This window comes from Genypterus blacodes, unplaced genomic scaffold, assembly GCF_046128005.1.
Source record: "Genypterus blacodes isolate CSIRO-AG114 ecotype Tasmania unplaced genomic scaffold, CSIRO-AGI_Gbla_v1 ptg000111l_1, whole genome shotgun sequence".
NCBI lineage: Eukaryota > Metazoa > Chordata > Actinopteri > Ophidiiformes > Ophidiidae > Genypterus > Genypterus blacodes.
Genome location: NW_027466915.1, coordinates 5,188,951 through 5,205,906, shown reverse-complemented (window position 1 = coordinate 5,205,906; position 16,956 = coordinate 5,188,951). Strand labels below are relative to the sequence as shown.

Sequence of the window (16,956 nt, the reverse complement as noted above, 5' to 3'; positions counted from 1 at the left end):
GTACTACAACCTGCTTCTGCTTTTAGGAGTAGATGAAGTATGCAGGCCAGGATTACCATGTGTCTTGTACTCAATGAATGTTTGTGTCTTGTATTACTACAAAAAGAGGCAGTTGGAGTTGCTGTTGGAGATCAGATCAGATCAGGCCCAGGCAAATATCTTTTTATGACTTGGCAACAAGCACTGCACATACCATACACATCACACATCAAACACACACATGCACACACAAAACAAACAAAACACACACACATGCTGAACATCTGGATGTGTGTGTGCCTGTTTCCAGTGTAAGCACAGATTGATCCCTCAAAACCAGACTTTGGTTTTGTTTTTGGCGCAGCTTGGTGAGTTACGACACCTTCACATAGAGAGAGAAAGCAAGCGAGTTAGCGAGAAAGAGAGAGAGCTACAGAGAGAGCCAACGCAAGAGAGAACACAATGAAAACAGGAAGCCAATTCTTAGATGACAGGAAAAAAGTCAGAGTTGGCTTGTGTGGTCACCACAGTGACATTAGAGAACAGTCTGTACTGTGATAAGCCACAGCAACAGAAAGCAGAAATGACAAATGTACATAAAGGGTTCCTGCCAATGTTGTGCTTATGCAATAAGTTATGGTCAGTATAGTTTGTACAATTAAATAAAGTACATGAGATCATAAGCCACTGTAATGCCAGCACAACACAGATTTGCCTGTGGTAGATTTCATTTTCATTCAACAATTTTATGCAAATGAGACAGATCCGGGGAGCAAAGCTCTTTTTAATTGGATGCATATTGAAGAGGGATAAGTGCAGTCAAAGCGTATGGTGTGCCAGTGTCACATGCACAGAAAAGCATATGGACAAATTAGCCAGCAAAAGCAACCGCTTTGGAGAACAAGATGTGTAGAGGAGATGTATACAGAATGGCCCAACACTGATTCATAATTGCTGGATCAGTCCTAAAAAGGATGACTTCCGTGTAAATTTGCCATGCATTGGACTTGTTCAATGTAGAGTTATTATAATCAACCTTGCCGGGTGCACTTTGGGCCTAAGATCACACAAGTTTCAAGTAATTCTTTCTGCAAACCCGGTGATAGCAGTGATCTTCATTGCATGCAACATGTGTGACATGGTTTGAAATGTACTTGCACAATATCAGAATTTTAAGACACGTTTGACATTATGCAATGAATGAGAGGCGCTAAGACAGTAAGGCAGAAATGCATCATCAACTTCTGGGCCAGTTTATAGAAATGTGAGCACCAGGATGTTTTGCAGGCTGTGCAATATAGCAGTATTTGAGTGAATTTCCAGTTTTTTAACCCCTCATTAGTACTGCTTACGTACCCTTGAGCAAGGCACTTAACATCCATATTGCTCCATTTGTGAGGGATTTAAAAATAAACTTGAACCATTAAAACCATACACATTGCATTAACATGCAATCTTAAGTATATTATATGGACACCGACACTGCATAGTAATACAATATGTATTTGCCCACAGAACACATTGTGCACCTGGAATGTGGACAATGACAGCCCATGAAAGAAGGATACATTTAAAAATGGATCATCCATGGACCCTCCATGGGGTGAGGAGGAAAGATGTTTGATAATCCAAAATGTATACAATTTGGTGTGTGTGCTGCTGTCCATAAATTTTCACCGGCAAGTGCGCCAGCAATGGGACGTTCTCTGCGCCGGCAACGGCAAATCCGCCGATATCCGGACATTCCCGGCTCTGGCACCGGCACCGACCAATGCGCTGGCATCGGCTAAACTTAAGTCGCATTTCCGATATTTTTATTTGATTTGTCCGCGTACCACTACAGGGAGCCTGTGTACCACCAGTGGTACGCGTACCACAGTTTGAGAACCACTGCTTTAGAAAGTAGTCTGTAGGATTGTAAATTAAAAGTTTAAAACGTTTTATCAGATAAAAACATGAAAAAACATTGATGGAAACCCAAATTCAGAGACACTTGGTGGTGTAGCAGAAAAATCGTTCTTTGAGGAGTCCAACAGGCATGTGTTAAATAGAAGCAATGGGGTTTTAGTGCAGGGCATGCCCCTGCTTGTGGCACAAGAACATAAATTGTGAGGAAATGTCTGCATGGTGCCTTGTTTCAAGGGTAGGAGTTGTACAAAGGTCAGTAAAGGCCACCGAGGGAGGAGAAGTGGGAGCAAAGGAATTAAGGGTGCACATACAGCCAGGCTGCCACCCAGCCAGAAGTTCATCACTCTAGCTAGCTTTCTAAAAGCAGAGGCGGTCCTTAACTTGGTAACAGTCACCATTAGCCCATTCCACTGCCAAACTAAAGCAATAAATCACCAGACCTCTTTGATCGCAGGCGGGTAAACTTGTCAGTTAGAAGTGGGAAAGAGTGGACAACTACATCAGCTATGACTCTCATCACATGTGTTTCTCTCCCTTCCCTTAAACTGCAGAAAGAACATTTTATCAAACTGACTACTGCTATTTACTATTTCACAAGCACAGAAACATTACCTCAGCATTAAATTGAAATACATTTTTAACCGGTTACTAGCAAATGATTTTCACCAAGCAGCATTGATGCCTTTCAGCTATAAATCGTTCATCCCCAAAACATGAGGTGCCATGTCTTAGGTTACTGCAAAGTTGCAAAGTGTTTTGCTGCTTACATAACAAGTGTTTCACAATTTATGTTCTGTTCTGTGTGTGTGTGTGTGTGTGTGTGTGTGTGTGTGTGTGTGTGTGTGTGTGTGTGTGTGTGTGTGTGTGTGTGTGTGTGTGTGTGTGTGTGTGTCTCTGTGTGTGTGTGTCTCTGTGTGTGTGTGTATGTGTGTGTGTTGGGGTGTCTATGGGATGATGGCCAGGTGCCACATGCCATTGAAGCCACTTCCCTTTTCGCTTCCCTTTAAGAAATGTTGCACAACTGTTGTTACAGGTCAGTGTGACTGATATTTCATAAAAGACAGAACAGAGAGAAATCCCTGTCAAGGTCCTGCAAAGATCCACAAAGACTTATATAAACTTCTTTACAAACTCTATAGACTTAAAAACCAACAACCTGCCTACTGATGTCTAATCACAGAGCAGATACAATCGTGATAACAGTGCATGTCAATGTAAGGGGTTTATCTGAGTCCAATGGACAGATGTCCAGATTTCAAGATATCAAGAATCCAGGTAACGTATTTAGGCCCTGAGATTGCCTTTCAATACAAGGGCCAAATCAGCTGGAGTTTGGTTCACAAGAGATCCAAGAGACTAAAGCAGACACTCAACATGACACTGTCTCTCAGTAGCTCAGTATGTTCATCTCATCACATCTGCGGATTTATGTAAAGTTATGGCTAAATAGTCAGCTTCCCTGCAGCTCTATAGTCCTACTCTGAGCTTTTGCAACATCTGCATCACTGACCTAAACCTCCACTCTCTGCCATCACAGTTACTGAACAGTAGTGAAAGTAAGAAAGTGAGAGCGGAGTATCATTTCAATTTCAGATTCTTGGTTTACTGAAATGGCAAATTGTGTAATGAGGGTTGCATTATAACTCCAGCTTGTGCATGGTGGAAAGGAAATATGTTTCTCAAGCACTGCCAGTACACATTTGAGGAACTGTTACTTCACTCTCTTCACAAATAATTAATTTAACTTTCCCTTCAATAGATCATGTGGTAAAAGAGTACCATTCCACTTCACAACAATTGCTGTACTTCAACACTTGCCATTATGATATAAACTGTGATAATTTTCTCATAGTTGTTGTTGTTGGTTGAGGCGGTGGCCCTTGTCAACCTAGTATTTGAAACACATACAGATAGAAATTTCATTTTTCCTGCTTTTAGGACTGCACTTTCACAATGGTCTCTGACTGTGCAATGGACATATTAGCACTGAGCAGCTGATTACCATCATTACCATCATTTGTGCCAAATTGCTATTTTTGATTTGAATTCAATAAAATATTCTTCCAACGTAGGAAATATTATGCAAGTTAATCAAATATTGCTTGTATTGGCTTTGTTTTTTTTGGTTTTCTCTCCCCTTCCTCCATTTTGCCTTTTCCTCTCCTCTTTCTTGTTGTCTCCCTGCATTCATTTCTTCCTCCTTTTCTTTTGGGAAAAATGTTAAAGCATTGGTGCTGCTGTAGCTTTCCACTGTGGCAGTGCTGCTTTGTGGATGCCACAGCACTCAGGCACATCACCCACCTCAGTGATGTGATCTCATAATGTTTGCATTCACAATCTCTTCTCATTCAGGATAATCTCTAGTTTGTTGTAGGCAGAGAAAGGCCCTGTTTGTTTTGGCAAAGGGTCCTCCTCTTCACCTCTTGCTATAACCTCAATATTGTTTTGTGGCCATATGTCTGCATCCAGATTTGTTGCTGTTGTTCCAACCTTATGTTATACACAGGTAGATTTCAACACGTCATTCCTCAGGGATCCAAACACACTAGACAGAATCGTTCATCAAAGTGCAGAATTGAACAGAGTTAGGAAAGAGAAAGTAGGACACTATGTTGACATGAGAGATGGATATTTACTCCTAAGGTTTCTTTGATAAGTGTAAATTATTTGGTAAAGCCAGGAACATAAAACTAAATAATATAATTTTGTGTTATTCCCCTTTCTGATGATCATTAGCAAAGTTGTTTTGTTAATTGTATTTGGTTAAACTGAAAATATAATATATTACATTTTTGCAATAGAATCCAACCTGACTGACCCTAATCTTGTGGTTTGGGGGAAATACTGAGAGCTAATTGGACGCCAAGCTTTCTGACACAGAAGAGATAAAACATCAACCATGGCGGAAAAGGGATGTTTAGCACTTCAGAAACAGAATTTGATCTTAAATAGATTTTGTAAGATTTTCAGTATTGAGTGTGTGACCTAGATTGTAAATTGAATCTGTGTGGGTACTTTTGTTTGTCAGCAAAAACTGAGAATGTATCATTATGTGTGTGTTGCCAAAAATGAAAATGAAGTCCTAATTCACAGTTGTCTGAGCATTTGTGTAAGTCCTTTGTTTTACTTAGTATGATGTTATATGGTTTAACTTGAGTTCAAGATTCAAGTCAAGAAAACAGAGAGATTTGGGACAGAGAAATAAATGTGCAGGGCTTGCTTTGTGTGTGTGCGTGTGCATGTGTGTGTGAGAGAGAGAGAGAGAGAGAGAGAGAGAGAGAGAGAGAGAGAGAGAGAGAGACAGAGGGATGGAGGGAGGCAGAGAAACACAGTCACTTACACAAACACAAGCCAGCTGCTCACTGATACTACATAAATGTCTTAAGTAAGACAAAACTGCCAGTACCAAAACAGCAAATATACACATTGTGTGTTGCTATTTGTGAGGGCCCTCATTCATTCACATTTATTCAAATTTTGTAAACATGAGCAGTGGCCAAAATGACATCATACAGTGCAAATATCCCATCACACAGTAGACCAATGTAATCAGACCAGACCTGTTTCTCTCTCTCCCTCTCTACCTTCAATGTTCTAACAACCAATGCTGTACAGTTTTATTTACACCCGCCTTTTATCAGTGCACAGTAGTCGAGAAGCTGCTGGTTGATAGGACAGACCTTGGTACTGCCTGTACCTCGTGGTGTAGTAGGTGTACTACTGCACTCCCAGCTCGTTTTTTATCACTGGGGCTGCGCCAGGCTGCCTCTCAAGATAATGCAACGCATCCTCACACCAAGACTACTACTACGCTCTCTTGTTCAATCGAGCAGACCAGCTTTCGGGGTCACATGGTCAATCCTGTCAGAGCAAGGTAGTAACTATCATTTAATTAAGTAATGTAACTAAATACATTTCAACACTTTACCTCCATGCCAATATGTTTTGGTGAGAAACATTACAATTTGTATTCAACAAAAGCTATGTGATGATTGTAATAACAACTGTAATTTTGGTTACTTCATGTCAAATTTGGCATCTTAGTTTTAAAAGATCTGCAATCCCCCTTTGAAACTGTTATGGGATCACGCAACAACCCAAATAATATGCATGACTGTATACAATTTCACCCCAGCAGAATTAGAGTCAACCCATCCACATATCTCCTGATCTAAACAGGAGAATTCATGAAATTTGACAGATGAAGGATTTTTCTCCAATTTTGGTGATTTTTTTGTCAAAACATTTTTTGTTATTATAACTTGATACACGACCAAAGAAAGAAAAAAAGAAGCAAACTAACAACAATTACGACACTAAAACAGCAGGATGTATAAACATAAACTGAATACAATAGCACTGATGCCACAACAATAGATAACAGAGTCTGAGCTGGATTCAATGTGTGAACGAGAACAAAAGGACCAAAAACGAAAAGCATGAGGCAGTGGTGGGTGGACTTTGGTGATGCACTAAATTCATGTTTGATATTTGATTCACATCCACCTACAAATGATACTATATATAGACACTGTGGTTATTATACAGCACATGTTCTGTTTGCCACACCTGTCAGACAGACTTTACAGACTGGCAGAAATGGCTTGGTTGTGAGTAAACAGCACTATAATGTAGATAAAAGGCCATAATATTGGCTTTAAGGACAAGCCATCAGCAGCTCAGGCCGATATTTGTTCACAACCTTATTGATGTCAACGAAGAGAATAGAAGAAAAGAAAATCAAGGGAAAAGAGGCCTGCGGTAGAGAGACAGAGAGAGAGAAACAGATGAAGACAGAATATTCAGGTCGCATTTGACAGCTTTATGGTCTGTTGCACAGAATGAGATGTCTGGGGACATGGAAAAGCAGACAAATATTCACTTGCAGAGAGTTCAGACAAACACATAGACATAGAAAATACACCAGATACTTCCATATCTACTCCAAAATGGATGAGTTCTCATTGCAGCCATCAGTCACCTTTGTTTTTTTGCCGGCTCAACCTCTTAATCCATTTTGCCTGCAAACCAATTTGTTTGTCCAGTAGGTCAAAGACAGTTTTGGTGCCTGTTCTCTTGCACTGTTTATTCCTCTCCGCTTCAGTTTCTTTGAACGACACAGCCATTTTTTCCAGGGCTTCTGCACCAGCGGGAGATGGAGGGCACACATCCCCTCTCCTCCTCCTTTTGCCCCATCTTCAATCTCTTCTTCCCCTCTACCACCATTCTCTCTCTGTTTAATCCATATTGATTCAAAAAAGCCTTGCATTCTGTACCAAATACAGGCTTTTCTTTCAATGTCATGCTTAAACATTTTCACTCGACAGCACCTAATTTTCTCAGTTTGCAGATAACACTAACTGATAACTATCAGACAGATTGGTGTTGTAAGCATGGGTCAGACAGTTATCTGCCACACAAATATGTTGGGTCAAGTTTAGGTCATTATAATAATAATTTATTCACCTTCATTTTGGGATCTAGATATGTAATGTAATGTAGATATCTGATCAGAATGAGTATGTTATACTGAGGCTAAACATGTTTGACGTGTTTGTTTTGGACTTTGTCACTACCACAAAACCACTTTGTTACCATAACCAATGGAAATGATGCCACATGAACAAAACTAAGACCACATCCTGTGTTTCCATTCGAGTTTTGAAGAAAGCATTCAGGCAGTTTTTCAACAAATGTGAATTGGCTGTGTTTCTGTTTAAAGATGCTATGTGAATAACTTCTTTTTAACATCCAAAATTAGTGAGCATAAAAACATTTTTGCAAGGGTTGAGTTTTCCATTACCCATTTTATTCTGTGTCTCTGTGTCCAGTGATGGCAATTACCATGCTGCTGCCAGACACTGGCCAAATGTTTCAAAACAGCCCCAACCTTTGCAGCCCATGTCCTGCCCTCCTCCCTAGCTACCCTTAGAGGTGAAAGGTGCCATGTGTTTTTAGCTTTGCTTTCAAACCCCCTCCCATCTTAAGAAAGATGGGAGAAAATGAGGCTTTGACATGGATCTGTGTGCTCCTGCAGGCCAGAGTAGCTGCTAGGACGCAAGAATTTCTTGAAGGCCGTAAGTGTGTGTGTGTGTGTGTGTGTGTGTGTGTGTGTGTGTGTGTGTGTGTGTGTGTGTGTGTGTGTGCGTGTGTGTGTGTGTGTGTGTGTGTGTGTGTGTGTGTGTGTGTGTGTGTGTGTGTGTGTGTGTGTGTGTGTGTGCGTGTCTGTGTGTGTGTGCATGAATGTGGGAACAGAACTGCAAAGGAAGGAAACCTGGAACCACCTGGAGCTGTCCTGGTGTAAAAAGGCAGGAAGTAAGTTAGACTAGGTTAGGCTAAAGTGCCAAAGTGGACCGTTTTTCATATATGTTGACATGAGTGACCTACAGCTGTTTGATTCTACCAGAGTTGGTTGTTCTGTTGGGATTAAGCTGAAATTGAAACTTTTAAGGTTTAAATCAACGTGTGTCATGCCCTGTACATAGTGTTCAAATGACAGTAAGCACATGAGTTGACATCAAACAAATATAACCTAATACATATAACAGCCTTCTAACTTAGTTGGGGTCCATGTTGGAAATCTACTATCCACTACCTTTTCAGAATGCCTGCAGGAATTTAAACTGGAAAATAAAGGAAATAACAGTGCACAGTTTGCTTTCACTTATGTGCTTTTGTTGTCGCTGAACATGGACACAGGAGTTCCTTTGCTTTGTTCTTGGATTACTTGCTGATGAGCTCAACCATTTTCTTGTCCTTCCTTGGTATAATCTGGCCATTAGATCGCCCTACGTCTTATCATTGATTCATGTGTTATTAAAGGGCAAATGTGGACCTCATGGGTCCCTAACAGGTCCCGATTGTCAGCCAAGAGCTGATGGTTAGGCTATGTGTGAGGTGACTACACATCATGATAACACAAGCGACATAAAAAAGATGACTGATGATTTGTCAGCAGAAATGCTGCCCTGTTTTTCCGTCTTTTGTTTAGATATAAACGGACAAAATTAACACCTGTGTGTATAAAGCAGTAACAAAAGTCAAAGTCTGCCAATGGCCATTTAGCAGTGTAACAGAACACCAGGCTACTGGCCACTAAAAGCCATCTGGTGGACAAACAGACAATCCATTTGTGCAGTTTGAGGTCAGCATTAGCATGATTATTCTTGAGGAATATAAAATATATAAAATATTTCACTTTTTGTCCCTTTGTCTCATTGTGCATCGCCCCTATTAAAATACAGAGTAACATATTGGTGACAGAAATGATGGCTGGTGGATGCACTCTCTGCCATGCTCTCTTTCCCCTTCCCCAGGTCAATAACCTATAAAGATTTAGTGTTTAGGGCCCATTATTTCCTGCTTTGAAGTCACACATTGTCAACGGTAATGCTGAGTTTATTAAGGCTGGAGTCACAGGGCCTGAGGGGGAAGTGAGGGGACAGAAAGCAGGAACATGCCGATCAATGGGGCCATAAAACAATGAAAAAGGGAGAAAGGAGGGAAAGGAGGACAGACAGACAGACAGACAGACAGACAGAAAGTGCCAACCAAACAACCAACCAACCAATCAACCAACCAAAGTAACAATGTCTAGTAATTTGGGCAACAGTCTGCAAAAAAAACATGTATTCATGCTGTAAACATGAAGCTGCATGTGATTGGATGTCAACATGGTCAAAAAATAGGAAATGCTTGTTTTTACAGTGACTTAGTGTACATACTGTATGTGTGGATTTTGTTTGATTCCAAAGAACTTTCTAACTTAAGAAGCGCCGAGTTCGATGAGGAAAAACAGCTTAAATAGGGCAAATCTCAGAAAACTGAAATTGACTCCAAAATATTGTACAACCAGTCATCAACACTATGTTATCTGCCAAAACACAATGAGTTTACTCATTTGAAATAGTCATCTGTTTTCCTCCCATACCATCTTAAAATACAACGAAGTGGTAGTGATAGTGAGTGAAATGGTAGGCAGTGATCATTTATGAGAACTGATCTTACCACTCTGACCTCGAAACTAAAAGATGATAAAAACTGAGAACAGAGCACTGAGATCACAACTTATAGCATCATACACGCATATAAAGGCCTCACATTGACAAGCCATCTGTATCCACATATGGAGAGCACATTTTGATGCTAAATGCAAATCCAGATATCGGATGTTATTATCCAAATGACAAATCTATATACAGACATCACCTTTTAAAAAGCAGTAAACAGAGCTTGGGTGATGACGTCAGGTCAAGTCCATTTTATCTGTATAAACCCTGACCCCGCCCAAAGCTCTTGAGGAAGACGATGAAAAACTCCTGAGAAAAACCTTAATGTAAAAGGGAAAATGGAAGAAGACTCAATTCCAAGAGAGATTCTCTCTCCACGAATGGCTGGGTGTGTAATAGGAGCTTCCAGTGGGATTATACATAGTCTCTTGGGGCTTCACAGTCAAAGTGATAAGTACAATGTCAAGATGTTAAAAGAGAATGTATCTGCACATTTAGATAGATGATTATGTAAAGAACATTTAAAACTACTTTGCTATTGTAAAGTAAACATGTTCATGTCCATGAGAGTTACGAGCTATGCAATATACAGTAAAAGAGCTTAAGACTCTTGGCTCCCAAAGTGGGGGGCTCGTCCCCTAAGCACAGCTATTGGCATTCATTTGCCTCGCACGGCGAGGCAATTAAATGAGGCACAGTTATGAGTAAATATAAATTTCTGAATAATTTTCACTTCTCAGGTTGACTTGTCAAAATTATGAACACTATTAAAATTTGCAAGACTTTCTCAAAAGCATTTTCCAGGCCTGGACACACATTTATCCCTTTTTATTGTTTACAGATACAAAAGGCACGTTTTGTGTGGAAAGCTCTAATAAAAGTGGACATGTCTGTTAAATCAGAGAGAGAGGGAGAAAGACATACATACAGCAATGACAGCTGCTGGCAGGCAGCCAGGAGCTGGAGGCTCTGTATATGTAATCCTCTTTTGTGTGTGTGTGTGTGTGTGTGTGTGTGTGTGTGTGTGTGTGTGTGTGTGTGTGTGTGTGTGTGTGTGTGTGTGTGTGTGTGATCAGCTGAGGCAGAAGTAGGCCATAGAGGGACTGTACAGTTCAAAGAGTTCATCTGTCCTCAAGATCTGCTGAACATGTAGCAGGTTCTAGTTTTTTTTTTTTGGTGTGGTTCATTTTCCTGCTGTTACACAGACACTTTTATTTTTGAAGAATTAACTATCCAAGGTTGCTTTTTATCATCTTCTGACCATGTTGCCTTTTGCAAGTAAATTGGTTTGTTTTTTCATTAAGTGGAAAGAACTATTGGCTTTTGTGTTTGTAAATGTTTGGGTCCAGGATGATAAACTGGTAAGGAGATTCTTGGAAGAAATGAGCCCTGGCATTATTATGAACAAAGTAGCCTGAGAACTTTGACGGCTAAAAGGGTGTCATTCGGTTCCAAGAACAATAGGCTCCATAAAATCTAAAGTATGCAAGATTTTAAGCGTGCACAGTCACCACAGAACCTTACAAAGTCCTTCACACACTGTGTGAGATACAGTCAAAGAATAGTAAAGTAAATGGCAAAATAATACCATCCTCCCTCCTAAAAGCTACTCTGCAAAAGGTGTGTTCATTTCTAGATGAGGAGGTTCTCACTCTGACCACTCATTTACTCACCTCTCTCTCTCTCTCTCTCTCTCTCTCTCTCTCTCTCTCTCTCTCTCTCTCTCTCTCTCTCTCTCTCTCTCTCTCTCTCTCTCTCTCTCTCTCTCTCTCTCTCTCTCTCTCTCTCTCTCTCTCTCTCTCTCTCTCTCTCTCTCTCTCTCTCTCTCTCTCTCTCTCTCTCTCTCTCTCTCTCTCTCTCTCTCTCTCTCTCTCTCGTCTGTAACAAGGGAATGCCACAATGCAATGTCAACAGCATCACTACATGCCATCATTCTAACAGAAGCAGTGACAGGATGTGTGCCAACAAACTAGCAGAATCACATTCACCGCCATGACACAATGAATCAGCATTACCCGGGCCTCATTGCACACACAACCACGAGAGCTGTTGAAAATCTAATATTGTATGCTATGTATTAGATACTATTAAATCCTTAAAACAACAATGGAATAGTGTTGTGCTTAATCCTGCAGGAGTTTTAGGCATTTCTTAACAGAAAAATGACTTCTATCTGATTAGACAATAAGAACAATACACAGACAGATAACTGAAGTCGGAGAAAACTATGATTTGACAGGAGGCAGTCAACAGCCTGACAGCTGAAGATCCTCAGAGGAGACTCGGGGTTTAACTAGATATAGGCCCCTTAAGAAAAATAATTTTCCCTAGGGGATCAATAAAGTACATTTCTTCTTCTTCTTCTTTCTCTACAACCTTGTAAAATTTGATGTTTGTATCTGGCCATTTAGGATTAAAAATCAATCTTATTATCTGGATTATTCTTGCACTGTGGTTCTCCGTATTTGTTTTCCTCTTTGGTCCTTAAAATGACTCAAATAAGTTTTCACGCTGACGAGAAGGGGAAATGTTTTCAAATGTTTGGCAGATTTGTATCTCCCACCTGTAGTTTACCATAACAGGACGCCTGGTTACTTATGTTAGACAGTTAGAGATGCAACCACAATGCATATTTGTCCATCTGTTCTGTATACTGTGATGTCAGTGTCCAGATAATGTATCCAAAACTGCATGTTTTGGATTCATGGGTATGCAACGGTGGGTTGACTTGCAATGATTGTCACACATTGAGTTAAGATCACAACAAAATAAAGGCCCCTGCAGTGTGTATATGTTTTACAGTTAAACTTCGACTTTGTTGGGCCACCACCCAAACACACACACACACACACACACACACACACACAAAGGAACACAAATCTATACTAGCCACAGGCTCCTCTCCAATCTATTTTCTGCTCAGCTGGTTTTAAATGAAGTTATTATGACTCATTAAAATGCCTGCGAGCTTTTGGAAGTTGGCCAATTACGATTTAAATTTAGCTTCCTGCCGGGGCTTTTGTAATACACTCAGAACCCCTTCCAACACACATACAGAAAGATCTAATGTGCCTGCCTACACGCGTATGCAGGCCTATACTGATGCCCTATATGAGGAATATGACATTGATTTCGTACCGAAATTGTCCACACAGACAGCAGAGAGTTAAACTGAATGAATATAACACAAGAATGTCACTTACAGTTAATGAAAACATTTTACTCTTTTAATTTGGGCATTCATGCTCATTTGGGCACTAAAACGTGTTTCAAATAGGCCGCCGATCATGCAAAAGCACTAAAAATCCACTGCATTTATTATCTTGTGCCAAACACTGATGGCCTTATAAGTGCTCCGAAGGACTCACACTCAGCTCCTGATCCTGCAGCTAAAAAAAGACTCAACCAGAATACCTGGAGAAGAGACCCAGCAACTCCACCCGATCCCAATTTAGCCCCCTGAGCGGTGTGCTCTCCTCAGCCAAACACATGTATGCACACAGGCAAACACAGGACCTGACTCAATATCAAATTCTGCTGCAAACAAATGTCTGCAGCCTGAATGTTTTCTCCTTTAAGTCAATGCTGGACAGAGTATGTATGTCTTGCCAGGTTCATGCGTGTGTTTCTGTGTGGTTGATGCTCTATTTTGCATACATGGACATGTATGTTCTCAAGTATCAGTCAAAGTGCAAATTAATTGGCAGCCTTTTGCAATAATTGACTTTTATCAGAAACACACAAACAAACGCACAGAAAAACAGCAAGCGCTCAAATCTCTCTCAGTCTTCGACACATAAGCACACACACCCACAGCTACACACACGCTGCTTGCTGACAACAAAACTGCTGGGAGGAGGGAGGGATGATGAAGCGAATCCAAAATTCAATCGACTGTGTTCTTGTTTTTGAGCAGAAGGCACACAGTGTACTGTACTGAGCCAGACCATAAATCTCTCCCTCTCCCTCTCTCTCAAAAAGAAAAAAACGTCTTTGGTAGACAGTCATTTCAGAAATCACCCTCCATCAAAACACTTTGTCTCGCATACAAAAATAAAACCTGGCATCAGAGCAGAAAATACCAAATCAGGCACATTAAGAGAGCACAGGGGCACTTGCTACTTAGCAACCAAAAGGGTTTAAAGCTGCAATATCCCTGTAATAAACAGGGACAGGGACAGGGACAAAGACAGGGACAGGGGCAGAGACAGTAGCTGGCCATGCTGACAGTTCTATCACCTACAGTTCATCACTCACAGCATGTTCAGTCCAGTTATTTTAATGTTGTTTTTTTTTTTGTTTTTTTTGAAACAGTTCTTTTCCAAGAAGCCAGTGGTGCAGGTATATTGAGTTCTGGCTAAAGAGTGCATGCTGAGAGGAACAAGTCTCCTGTGAAGACACATTTGTTCTGGCTAGACCTCTAACGACTTCTCCCCCACCCCCCACCTGTCTGTACATGGGAAATAAAAATAATGTCAGATCAGTGTAGCAGTGACAGACAACGCTACATGACATTAGAGCTCCACCTGCTTTGTGTTACCTCTCACCTGTCTGGCTTTTCCCTCGAAATATGGCAAATCTCAGATGTATTTTGCTGTGTAATCTCACTGGTCCTCCAGAACCAGTGGAAGTGGGGAGCTTTATATTGCAGAAAAGCACTGTGCTGCCAAACTAGAAGCTACTGCCATTTTTTTGGTCTATCTGTCATACTTTTTCATTTAGCAAGGGAAACAGCAGTGTGTCTGTGTGTGTTTGGGTAATATACATTAAAAAAAATTTGGTAAATACTTTGTTTCCCAATAGCTTTTTATAGCACATGGTCCCTGCCAGTGCTCCGTCCAGCAGCTGACACGCACACACACACACACACACACACACACACACACACACACACACACACACACACACACACACACACACACACACACACACACACACACAGTTAGGAATCTGTGGTCTGGAAGGCAGTCAAGTTTCATCAATTTCTGGGTTTGGGTACAGTACAGTGTGTTCCTGGACTCACATCTGCGAGCGATCATAAATGCAGGAATGTTGGCAGAACATCCAGACCTGCCGGCACAAATATGTCGTCATCAGCGTGAGGGAAAAGCCGGCAGGACGCCAGAACAGCCGAGCAGCCGACAGGCAAACAAACAGCCAAACGCCACAGAGACAAAGAGCAATAGGAAAGTTGCCTCCCATGTCTCCACTCATTTGGATCCACATTCCTCACATTTTTCATCATCCAAACGCTTTGCATTATGTTGACACTGTTTTCACACACCAAAAGATTGAACAAACAGTTTTAGGAAGCCGCATCTGGTCGCTAGCCTTTTTGGATCATTTACAGAAATGCTTATATAAATAATGTTCACTCTTCAGTTCAACTAAACTGAGAAACCCAAGATAAATAACATTAGAGGTCCTTTAAAACCCATTTAGTCATTTGTTCTCATTTTTCAATCCCAGACAATAATAATAATAATAGAACCATACTGAGAGAGAGAGAGAGAGAGAGAGAGAGAGAGAGAGAGAGAGAGAGAGAGAGAGAGAGAGAGAGAGAGAGAGAGAGAGAGAGAGAGAGAGAGTGAGTGTGAGTGTGAGTGTGAGTGTTCAACGAGCACCATGAATAGCACCCAGCATGTGCATAGGGTGCTATTCATGTCAATTTTCAGTCTTGGAGACATGAATGGATATACATATGATGTCAAGATGTTAATGACACACACTACTTTGAATATCATGAATGATGTCACAGCCCATGTCATGGCATGGGAGGGGCTTTTAAGGGGATGAAGGCATTATTTTAATATGCAACTTCAACTTGAAGAAGCCAAACAGGAAGACAGCTGTACTGTTGTAGTGGAACACCAAACATCTCCTGAAGAACACAACATGCAATGATACATGCGATCAAATTGGTGTGTGTGTGTGTGTGTGTGTGTGTGTGTGTGTGTGTGTGTGTGTGTGTGTGTGTGTGTGTGTGTGTGCTCACGGGTCTGTCAGTTGCACAGGGGGGGTGCTTCTCATTTCATTACACAGGTACCACAGGTGGGAAAATGCAATAATACAGCAGAAAATACAAAAGTACAACAAAAGATGGAAATGAGTCCGAACAAGATAGAAAGAAAAAAAGGAAAACTTAGACAACCACAACTAGCATCACACTGCAGGAGGTAGCTTGCCTGCCAATGTGGCACCATTAAAAGATATCAAATGGATGAAAGTCTTGAAGTAAAAATTCAAAGATATTAGCAGCAAGTGGATTAAAAGGTCTGCGAATGCACTCAATGAAGGCTGCGTCATGGGTCCCCACCCTGCTTGAACACCCGGCTGCTTGCTTTGGCTTTGCACAAACTCACCAAACACTGAACTTCAGATGGTGATTAAAAAAACAAAAACAGAAGGAGGGAAGACAGAATGAGAAAAAAAATAAATAGCTGGCACAAGGTACACTGTACATACTGTACCCTTAGTGATGGCAGGAAGCCCAGAATGGCAAGCTGCCAAGTCCAACGTACAACAGAGAGACAGACAGACAGAGACAAGAGTGAGAGACAGAGAGTGAGAGAGTGGAAAGCAATGGGAGGAAGCAACAGCCACGTCTGAAACTTCACATACATGGCAGCTTGTGCATACCAAACAGCCTCTCCACTTATCTGCTGCTTTTCCTCTCGCTCTTGTCTTTTCTCAGGCGAGTTGAAGGGTGAGGATGGAGGAGGAGAAGGAGAGGTAGGGGTGAGGCTGAGGGTTTGGGGACTTGGTGAAGTGTCATCATTACAAAGAGAAACGCCAGAAATTCAGACATGAAAAAATCTTGAAAGTCAAACAGTGGAGGCAGAGGTGGCGGAGGGAGAAAAACCAAAAACTGCAAATCTACCAAAGACTCTGCGACGTCTCTTCCCTAACTGTTGCCAGTCTCCTTAGAAGCACCTGCGTTACCTTTTAAGGCAGACCAAAGCGCCTCTGAATCAACAGCCATGTGTGTAACAGAACAGGTTGATGTTGTGTGTCGAGGCAGAGCTGCTTAAGAAGACGAGAAGAAAGAAATAGTTGTTGC

The 16,956-nt window shown here is 41.2% G+C and overlaps 1 protein-coding gene across 2 annotated transcripts in view; it reads right to left on the bottom strand.

The window, feature by feature from the left end:
• Positions 1 to 16,956, bottom strand: part of zbtb16a (zinc finger and BTB domain containing 16a) — a 116,339-nt gene that overhangs the window by 49,585 nt on the left and 49,798 nt on the right. The window lies entirely within an intron of this gene.